The 10,127-nt window shown below is 37.8% G+C and overlaps 1 long non-coding RNA gene across 1 annotated transcript; it reads right to left on the bottom strand.

Moving 5' to 3' along the window:
- Nucleotides 1–2,999: 2,999 nt before the first annotated feature.
- LOC140165358 (uncharacterized) lies at nt 3,000–7,149 on the bottom strand. Its single transcript, XR_011860691.1, has 3 exons — nt 6,778–7,149; nt 5,774–5,858; nt 3,000–3,275 (listed from the first exon to the last, which is right to left on the bottom strand). It is a non-coding gene; the product is annotated as an uncharacterized lncRNA (long non-coding RNA).
- Between the last annotated feature and the right edge of the window lie 2,978 nt (nt 7,150–10,127).

The raw sequence follows: 10,127 nt of genomic DNA, 5'->3' as shown, positions 1-10,127 counted from the left end.
GTTCCTATCCCATTCTGTATAGTGGTCAATGAATGAGGATTTGGTCACGCTTGCTGGTCTTGATATGTCGTGCACATGGGTCACGTGCGTATTTATAAAAGCGCATTTATAATATAACCGCTATACACTCTTGGAAACTTTAATATAACCGTACACTCTGGGAAACTTTTTTCTAAGGTTAATACTTTCATTTGTCTCAACAAGTGTATATAAATACTGCAAGGGTAAATATCAATCTTTAAGTTGTCAATTACAAAAACGTTTTAGTCGACAAACTTTCATGAAATTCCTGTGATTTTCGATTTAACTCGCCACTTTCGTCGTCCCTGTAGAGAAAACAAGCAGAGTGAAGGGGTAAGATATTTAAATCAAACATAAGGATTTCATAGGTCATCACGTTTGCGAAATCCATGCATGAACTCTAATCAGGGATAGTCAATGTCATTTTATGTCACCCATTAACGCCGTTTATCATGTTGCACTTTGTAAAACCCACTTCGTTTTTGTAACCATTAATCACCCAATTCATTGAAGAAGAATGTACCTCCAAAATACATGATTATATATATCAAATACCCTATACAATTAATCAAACTGAATTATTAAACACGAAATACACTGAAAACCTAAATTGGTCAGCTGGACTAACTTAAAGCTAGTCCAGATGGTGCCCACCTGGACTAGCTTTAAGCTAGTCACTTTTGCTGGACTAACAAGGATGACTAACTTATCTTAGTCCAGCATGCTGGAATAGCCTTTAGTTAGTCGCTTGACTAGCTTTTTGGTTAGTCGCTTGACTAGCTTGATGTTAGTCCAGCACGCTGGACTAGTTAAGGTTAGTCGCTTGACTAGTTTTTTGACTAGCTTGATGTTAGTCCAGCGTGCTGGACTAGTTAAGGTTAGTCGCTCGACTAGTTATTGACTAGCTTTAAGTTAGTCCAACTGGTGCCCATCTGGACTAACATAGCCCTAGTCAAGCCAGCTGGACTAATGTAATATTAGTCCAGCTGGCTTGACTAACATGCTCGACTAACCTCAAGCTAGTCCAGCCAGCCGAGCAAACCTAATGCAAACCATGCATGCAGTTGCAGATTAGATACAGTCTGATAAGGGTTATACAATTGGAAAGTAAATGAGCCACATGTGGATTTAGTCTAGATATATTAATGTTTGCTTATTGCTTCCCTGCATGAATTTACAAGAATTATTCCATAAATTTTGAATAATGCAGCATAAATAGTGAAATATGAAGCAAAAGCAAGCACCAATAATTAGTACAGAACTAGACCTGCATGTTGGCGAGGATTTTGATTTTTCTCTTCTGACCATGTTGTCTCATTTCATCTGCCTACCTAGTACCCACCACAGACTGTATCCTATCCTCTTTTGGACACAATAGATTCTGAAATAAGAAACAATTCAAAGTCCAAAATAACATTTTAAAACTTTATGACATTCTTATCTTGCATCCAACATTATGATACCCAACTCTTCATATTATAAAAGCCTTAAACATAAATTACAAAGATTTCTGTTTATGAAATAAATAAATAACTAATTATAAATGTATTTAATCTGTCAAAACCTTAACTGTTTTTTGTTTAAAACAGCTTGGGTTGACAGATTAAAAACATTAATATTGATCATGTTGATTACAATTCACAGTATAGAGTCTATCCAGATGTCATACAAATTAACATACATACGAGGGTCATTCAAATAGTTCTACCTGTTGGGTCATAGCTTTTGTTTTGTTAAATGTAGCTACTTGAAAATGTGCATACATATAGTTCGTAATGTCACCTACAGGTGGTGAAAAAGTCATGTCAAGACCATTTTCAGATTTATGTTGGTAACCTGAAATCCACAGTAAGATATGGTTCTCCGGAAACGGTCAAAATATGTACAATATTTACAAAGGCGTCTCAAGTACAGTGTGTTAAAGATCCCATAATTATTCCATTTGGTCATGTTATACAGTAAAAACTGTATAAAACACAAGAATAATCATAAAATTATATGTACTGGTTAAAAGTTTGTCACAAACTGAAAATGATATACATTTAATATGCACAAAACTAATAGAACAAATAGCCAGTGTAATAAAATTAGTATAAATGACCACAAACACAGTTTATGAAGATATTGACTTTAATAAAACATGGTGTAAAATGGTGGCATTATATCGCTTGCTTTGGAATAAAATACCACAATAGATCACAAAGGGAATTAAATTTACTTTTTTGACTGAAAATGTGTTATAGTAGCTTTAACTTTTGTATTTTATCTAAAAGCGCAGCTAGAAAAGTCACGCTGTACGAATGGACACTATGCTGATTATCATTACCTGAGATGTTACAAGATATCCCTCCAAAAAGTGGAATTCTGGGTAATTTCTGTCCATCAAAATTTTACTTTTTCAGTCACAGGTGATGTTTTGGACTGTAAGGTGTATATTCATTCAAAATTTATAATGTTACTAATATGATTTTTTTTTTTAAAGAGGGAAGTTCGTACATTGGCTGCACGCATGTTTTGAAGTGCAATATCCAAAGATGCGTCACCGTTTCCGGTGTACCATATCTTACGGTGTTTTTCAGGTCACCTACAAAAATCTGCAAATGGTCTTGATATGAATTTTTCACCACCTGTAGGGGACATTACAAGCTATATGTATGCAACTTTTTAAGTAGCTACCTTTAACAGAACAAAAGTTATGACCCAACAGGTAGAACTTTTTGAATGACCCTCGTAATAAGCATCATGGATAGGTATAATACCATTTTTCACCCTGATATGGCAGTGACGTCATCAAGTTGCATAGTCAGTCATCCAGCAAACAAACTCATGATGTTCCTTTTTTTAAATCTACAATTCATATTTGCTAACCTTAGAGAAAGCGAACCTTAGAGATAGTGGTCCTTAGAGATAGCGGACCACCGCTGGTCGGAAAGGGCATTGTATAATTTTTTAATGCCTGATTGTGAGAAAATAGTCATTAAAGTTTGTCACAATAATGAAGTCACCACAATCAAAAGTTTTGATGAATCCATTTTGAATGTTTGTCAAATCAATCAGACAAGTTTCATGTGCATGATTCAGATAAATCCATCTTTGACAGGCAAAATTAGTGCAAGGTTCTTTTTTCACACTACTTGTTTGTGTAACGTCTTAACTCGTTATTTTGCATGGCTGATGTACAGCATTTTCTTCTTGATGAGTTGCAATTGTTGGAAGTCTATTTCTACCACAGTTGGGTTACATTTCAGCAGCACCTGAAAGCAAATTATACAAAAAGTTACTATTAGTTAAACTTTAATAGGCAAAAATGAATATTCCTGCTTTCACATCTGGCAGTTTTCTGAAAAACTATTTTGTGTCAGCGAGAACTTTATTTACAGTTTAATACATGTATAGTCTACGGACCCCCCAAAGTGATATGGAAGGAAAAAAACGGAGTCTGACTTAGTAACTCGCGGCCCAGAGATAGTAACTCAGGGCCCCGAGATAGTAACTCGGGGCCCTGAGATAGTAACTCAGGGTCCCGAGATAATAACTCAGGGTCCCGAAATAGTAACTCAGGCCCCAAGATAGTAACTTGGGGCCCAACTTAGTAACTCGGGGTCTGAGACAGTAACTCAGGCCCTGAGATAGTAACTTGGGGCCCGAGATAGTATCTCAGGGGTCCCTTGGGGTCCCGACATAGAAACTCGGGGTCCCGACATAGAAACTCGGGGTCCCGTCATAGTAACTCAGGGTACGACATAGTACATCAGGGCCCGAAATAGTAACTCGGGCCCCAAGATAGTAACTTGGGGCCCCGACTTAGTAACTCGGGGTCTGAGATAGTCACTTGGGGCACGAGATAGTACCTGTGGCCCCGCGATAGTAACTCGGGGTCTGAGATAGTAACTCAGGCCCTGAGATAGTAACTCAGGGCCCCGAATTAGTAACTCGGGACCCCAACTGAGTAACTCGGGTCCGAGATAGTAACTCGGGCCCCGACTTACTAAGCCGAGAATCCGAGATGGTATTGCGGGGCCCTGAGTTACTAACTCGGACTCCAAGTTACGATGTCGGGGCCCCAAGTTCCTATCTTGGGCCCCAAGTTTTTTTTCTTCCATGTCACTTTGGGGGTTCCGTAATAGTCCACCAATTAAACCACCAAAATTTAAGGAAGTTCTTACACCTCCGAAATTTTGGTTGGTCGTGTAGTTTTCCACATCATTTTTTAGAGTCCACCACCAGGGACAGTGTTTACAAAATATAGCGTACTGTCTTAAAGGGCATGGTCAGATTCTGACATTCTGTTGTGTTTTGAAGATACCTCACATTGAGGCTGGCATCACACTAATTTCTGATTTCTTCGTGATGACTTTTGAGTTAAATTGCACTAGTAGCAGTTTTAACATTTAGCAGCAAAAATGTGTTTCACAATGGCCATAAAACCAATAGTTGAGGCAATACGGCACACCGACACCGCCTGGCTAATAATTATTTGGTGCAGAAGGGACACTAAAATGAATACACGGGATCGATACACGTGAATTGCTATGCACGATTTTGATATCAGACGAAAATTTTCTGATACCGGGTTAGAAAATGATGAATATCTCCCGTCATGATTTTTTTCTCAAGAAACCAGATTTGGTCTCATAAACTTGGAAATACGTGTTGAACAGATATGATAGTCGCTAGAATGCGCTTTGAAAATTGGCCGTGCGCTTTGAACTCAAAATTTGACCATTTTATATTGCGTTGGTCCTGTTAGGCCGTATAAAATTAATATTTTGGTTCTCGTCCAGAGGATTTTCATGAATTGATGAGGGAGGAGTGTTTTTTTTTTTTTTTTTAGTGTAAAATCAGCATTGTCTGTAGTTTTCGGTCTTTTCCAACAGTGCTCGAGGAAACGATGAGGCACTTTTTTTTTTTTTTCAAATGTGAGATTCTGAGGTATAAACTCCCTAGAGTACCACAAAAGACTTGGAAGTGGTCTTTGTTCTCTGATAAACTTATTTATAGGTATGAAAAATTCATAAATCATTCCAAAGTCTAAAATAATTGAAAAATCTAAAAAAAAAAAAAAATCTGACAAATCCCAGAAATTGAGGAGGGGGGACGAGAACCAAAACATAAATTTTATACGGCCTTATGGACTACAGCGTGCAGCGTGTAGTACAGCTGCACTCACTGTAGGCAGTATAAAAGTCGATGACCATTGACCTCAATGGGGTATACAAGCTTAATCACGCACAACCAAGATCGATTACCCGGCTATTGTGAGTAGCCTTAGTTATGTCCCTCGACTAATTATTAGTTTAAAAGAGCTTTAAAGGTTTGAACCAAATGGCTAATCGTGGCTGTGGATTTAACCTACCATGGCGATTCCTGCCATGAAGATATAGGGTCGAAGACACTGTGTACGGGGGCATTTGCTCCCCCCATATTTTTCTTGGTCCCTCAAATTTTCACTTTTTGCAGCAATTTAACCCAAAATGTGTTGATTTTGTCCCCCCCCCCTCCCTGAAATTTACTCCCCCATCCCCACCCCACCCAAAATCCAGGTGCCGCCACTGAGATCCATATGTGTGGTAACCACAGTTTATAACATTTAAACATGTGCTAAACTTAAGAACATATTTCAGGCATAAAATTTCACTTGGGGTTATAATATATAAGCTTTTTTCTGATGCCAAAAAAATTCTTCATTTTGATAAGATATTTGTAACAGTAGGGGATGAGGCTGTCATCTGGTCATACATTTTTCAATTACCTTTGTTATTTGAGTGAAATCCTACAGACTGTATATGTTGAGTCTTTCAAGCTTCACGGTTGCATCGTCAAAAAAGGAACAGAACCTATATGAAAAAAAAATACATGACATTAAAATGGTATAATTTGACAAACTGTTGACTGTAGATATTGTTTGGGTCGTGGTTGTTATTCTAAAGAAAGTGATAATTAATAATTTTGCAGACCATGCACAAAGCATTTCTTAGTTGAGGGCCCCTGGAGGAATTTCCAAATGGCATGCCCCAAAATGCTTGCCCCCCCCTCTTGGCCTACCCAAAATCCCCCTATATGCCAAATTTTGGGATCCAATTTTGCAAACATATTGCGAGCAGGAAAATTTACATAGCATTTCCGTACTGTTTCCTACGGCTTTTAATATCATTTTATTTAAAAGGTGCCCCATGAATGTGTGCCAAAATTGCCCCCCCTTTTCGGCTAGCCAACACCCCCTCTCCCAATTTCATTTCACTTTATTCCAAGTAGTTTTCTTCTAATTCATTTAGAATAAATTATAGCAACAAACAATAAAGTATCAAAAACAGTACTGGTACACAACTTTACCCCCATCCCCAGTGGTGGCTTATGTTATAATATATAATTAGGCCTACACACTGTCCACACAGGCAGTCCCTAATTTAACTTGGAGGATCTGGGCTCATCAGCTAGCTTTCCAATACCTTTATATCATTATAAAGGTGCCAAGACTTGAACTTACACTAAAATTGATGACCAAGGCCCAATCATGCCAATTGCAAGTACATTGTAGAATATCATAGTGCACACATGATTGCTATAAACAATAAAATTACTAGTAGTACGTATGCATGTTGTATTGTGCTGTTACCACTGCTGTACATTGTGCATATTATCATGATTATTATAGGGTTAGTGACTGGCATTCTGAGCTGATACTATTTTTGTGTTTCTGATTTAACATCATAACAAATTGCAACCTTACATATATCAACACAAAGCAAGACTTACCTTCATGTTCTACAAAATCTTGATGAATTAATTCCAGGACATTTTGTGGCAAAAACTTGAGAGTGTTTCTCTGTATAGTGAAGTGACAGCAGTATCCAGTTGACCTCAGCAGTTGACAGTTACAATATGTATGTTTCCCCGCTTACAGATTTCAGTTGGGTCAGAGGTCGCATACCACAGACTACTGGCAAATTGACTAGCTTAAGCTAGTCAAGCAGGCGTCTTGACTAACTTCCCGCTGGACTAACCAAAGCTAGTCAATCCTTAAAACTAGTCCAGCAGGTCAAATCACATTAGTCAAGCCAGCTGGACTAATCAAAAACTAGTCCAGCTGGCTGAAAACTAGTCCAGCAGGCTTGACTAGGTTGAAATACTAGCTTAATTAAGCTAGTCAAGCAGGCTTGACTAACCAGTTTGACTAGTTTAAAGCTAGTCCAGCCTGTAATTGACTAGTTTAAGTTTTCAGTGTAAGAAAAGGCTCTCTGGTAATTAGATTAAGTAGTCTACGGAGATACCAAAACCAGCGGCAACTCTGGCAAGATAAAATATGAATGTCTCACTCACCTCCAAATCTCTAAAATGGTGATGTTTCTGTTTTTCATTTCTTCTGTGATTGGATAAAACCACAGAAAGAGGTAGCCGATAAGAACCCCAACACCAGGTAGCAGAGTTACTAGCATCCGTAAGATTTCAACACTTTCTGGATGCTCACAGGCTCCTGCGTCGTATACAATGCTAAAGAATCAAAATTTTTACACTGTCAGTATATCAAAGTATTAACAACTTAAAGGAGGATTTCGTGATCCTAGCATCCTCTTTTCAGTAGATATCCACGAAAAAGCTTATTTCCAAAATTTCAGTTGATTCCGATTTTGCGTTTGCGAGTTATGCATGATTAATATGTGTATTACACTGCTCCATAGACAATGTGTTGTAATTTCGTTCTGGTGCACCAGAATGAAATTCAAATTTGGCGATATTTTTGCTAAACAAATTAATCTGCAAGAAATATTTCGTACATAAACATTATGTAGCCAGAGGTATCCAGTGGTGTAAAAATCTCTACTTTTTTTTTTTGGAAAAGTGGGGGGATGAGGCTGTGGATCACGAAATGCCCCTTTACTATAAAAAGCTGTTAAAATATATAGCTTACTTGATGAACCAAATATGATATCACGATTCCTCACTCTAAATATTAAACGCATGACTCTTGATCCCGGGCTCTTGATGTAACTCCCACTACGCGACGAAACATTTTTACATGTTTTAGTGAACAAAATCTGTGACTGGTTGAAACATCCGTGAAAAATCTGTGTTGGATTGCAGATTTTTCACGGATTTTTAAACATAATATTATGGATTTTGTCTCCTAGCCTAGCGTCCTAGAGCATCCGTACAAGTACTTGGAGATCCGTCATATGGAATGTATACTTAATTGCTTGCTCGATGTTTAGAAATGTGCATCTGGCAAGACAGTCCTATATAGCAATTTATAAATTCTTGATAGAGAGAACTGGAGGTTGTCATTATGGCTGGGCACCAGTATGTCTGGAGAGTTGACCTCTAGCACAGTGGGTGGTCTTCCTGTACTTTTCAATGGTAAGACAGTTGACTTCAGCAACTTGTCAAAATTTGGTGCCTTTTACCGAATAAAAACTATTATAAAATGAATGGGCTCGGTAACTTTTTGACGCTTTCGGTAACTTTTCTCTAAAATTAGTTTGTCATAACATAAACTGACCTCAAAAAGAAACTTATAATTTTTCACGAGGTCATATCTTAAAATCCTGTCTATAAAAATGAACAAAAATTACACACAGGATTACTTCAATACTCTACTCTAAACACATGTGAGTAACCAAGCAGTTGTCCAACTGACAAAACATTTTCTTTTGCTGGGTTCCAATATTCACCTGTGAATGTGGTCCCGGAAGCTGTTCCGTGTCAGTGCATTTTACTGTTGTGTCAGTTGAACAACTGCTTGGTTACTGACATGTGTTTAGAGCAGAGTATTGAAGTAATCCTGTGTGTAATTTTTGGTCATGTACAAGCGAATAATTGGAACCCAGCAAAAGAAATCTGTTGGGCTGTGAATGTTGTTACGAGTCGTACTTGACTCAAGGCCAAAATCACCTTTTACCCGAACTCACACGAATGCACAACACAAATACACTGTTTGATTTTAAGCTAACAAATCTAAGTCTTTAATTGAAAACAAAGTATGCTTGGTACATATAACAACAATTACAATAAAATCACACAATCAGTTTTATTTTATCGGTACTTAACCAGCGGTCTTCTTGTTGGTGATTCTAGAGTTCTTGCAATGTTCTGGACGACTGATGTAATATATCCTTATTCACTTGTCCTGCGAAAATCAGCGAAGTCCATAGTACACTTGCATTTATAAATCCTTGCGTATAAAATCCTCATACGGAAATGATGATGCTTCCTCCAATCTCCTTTGCGCTGCTATCTCCACAAATATATCTCCTTGCGCTGCTTTCTCCACAAATATATCTCCTTGCGCTGCTTTCTCCAAAAATGGTGTTTCTTTCACCAATCACTCTTTTTCCAGGGAACAGGTTTCTTTAACACAGCTCCGCTGTTTTTTGACAGATGCGTGGCCTTCACAAACCCAGCAAACTCCAGCAATTTGACAGAAGAACTTTTAATCCTTTGATGAGGAAGAGCACTTTTGTGTGCTCGCTGTCTTCTTCGTTGCTGTATTAAAATTAGCTCAATTATTGGCTATATAAACTGGTTAAAATGTACTTCTTTTTGAAGCACGAAGACCATCACACACATGTGGAGTTTCTCAATCTCCCATGGCATTCTGTAAAGTCCCAACAAAAGCCTCTAGCTTTTTATATCAGTACTCATGCAAAAAACCCATCATCTATTAATAAACCATTACTTCAATCACATTTTCACAACATTGCTGCAATCTTGGGATTTCCCAAGATTAATTATACACATTCACCTTTCACATTACATCACTTCCTGGGGTTTTTTCTGACTATAGTGCAATAATGAACTGGGGATTTCCAAGTTCCAAACATAGCTCTGACTTTGTTTACAATAATTTGGGGGAATTCCAAAATGACCTTCCACACCATTATCTTGCACGTACAAGGGGGTTTCCCATCTCATGACATACTTTCAGCTTGTAAACAAAGTTAAATATTTAGATTAAATGAAATTACTCAGGGCACATCACAATGTGGTCCAGGAAGGTGTTCCATGTCAGTGCATTTTGCTGTTGTGTCAGTTGGACAACTGTTTCGTTACTGACATGTGTTTAGAGCAGAGTATTGAAGTAATCCTGTATGTAATTTTTGTTCATGTAC

The sequence above is a fragment of the Amphiura filiformis genome, chromosome 12 (genome assembly GCF_039555335.1).
Source record: "Amphiura filiformis chromosome 12, Afil_fr2py, whole genome shotgun sequence".
Taxonomy (NCBI): Eukaryota; Metazoa; Echinodermata; class Ophiuroidea; order Amphilepidida; family Amphiuridae; genus Amphiura; species Amphiura filiformis.
Note: the sequence above shows the minus strand (reverse complement) of the source record. Positions and strands in the feature narration are given on the sequence as shown.